Consider the following 1304-nt stretch of genomic DNA (forward strand, 5'->3'; position numbering starts at 1 on the left):
AAAGCAACAATGCTGGTGGCATCTGTATTGCCTATGTGGGTAGCAGAGGGGAGGGGTGGTGGGTGCTCATGGTGTTTGTCATAGCTTTGGCGGTTGCTGATCACCCGTTCTAATTAACCTGGAGGCCTTGCGCTAGCGGACTCGGCTCCCCTGACGTACTGCAGGGCGCAGTTGGGTCACTGACAGGTGGGCCCGAAAGCAAGTTGGCCCACCTGTCAGTGGCCCAACTGCGCCCTGCAGTACGTCAGAGGAGCCTCGTCCTGCGCTAGCACCGACGGTCCTCTCCTCGAGTTGGATCAGCGACCCTGGTATCTCCTGTGGTTAAATTTGTCAAATAGAGAAAACACAAATTGTAGAATAAATAACTTTTAATTTAATATACTTGGCATGCACAACTCTAATACTCCCTCCGTTACTAATTAAATATTTGTTTTTTTAGAGATTTCAAATGGAATATCACATACGGATGTATATAGACATATTTTAGAGTGTAGATTCACTCATTTTGCTCCGTATGTAGTCACTTGTTGAAATCTCTTAAAACACAAATATGTAGGAACAAAGGGAGTACATATTTACTGTATACTATTTTTCTTTTAAAAAGGTTCGAACAACTCAAATGCAAAAAAAAAAATAACCCCGCTAGTTTAATTTGCCAAGCTTTGATATCCCCGTCGAGAGCAACTCACCAAACTGGGTCGACAATTCAAATGGTATTCAGTAAAAACAGGATTACGTGGCTTAGTTGATAAGAGCATTTCTAGAAGATCCGTGGTACTGAAAGTCCAAAATTTCTCTCCAAAAGGTCAAAAAAATAAAGATTTTTTTATCTAGCAGATATCATAAAACTTAATCCCAAATATTTTAGACATTAAAATTTTCTTCATCTAACATATCCCCTAAAACTTAATCCCCTTAGGCAACTCTAACCAATCCCTTATCCCGCCATAAGGGGATATATTTGGCTTTTTTTCTCCTCTAAACCGCACCTAGTCGATCCCTTATAACTGTTAACGGAGTAAAAAAAATAATCCATCCCAAATCTTCTCCTTATATTTACTCCAGCTTGCGGCGGCCGAGAAAAAAATCCCCACTCTCGCTTCCTCTCCCCCGCCTCCTCTTATCCCCCTCGCCCCGCTGCTGGCGCGACCCCCGCTCCGATCCACTACCCTCCATCCTTCCCGATGGACAGACGTGGTGGCCGCCGGTCCCCTCCACCGATCCGCAGCGCGGATCCGCGCCGCCACGCCGGTGGGTCGTCGTCCGACGGGCGCTTCCTCTAGCCACCGCCGTTGGGTCGATTC

The sequence above is a fragment of the Triticum dicoccoides genome, chromosome 4A (genome assembly GCF_002162155.2).
Source record: "Triticum dicoccoides isolate Atlit2015 ecotype Zavitan chromosome 4A, WEW_v2.0, whole genome shotgun sequence".
Taxonomy (NCBI): Eukaryota; Viridiplantae; Streptophyta; class Magnoliopsida; order Poales; family Poaceae; genus Triticum; species Triticum dicoccoides.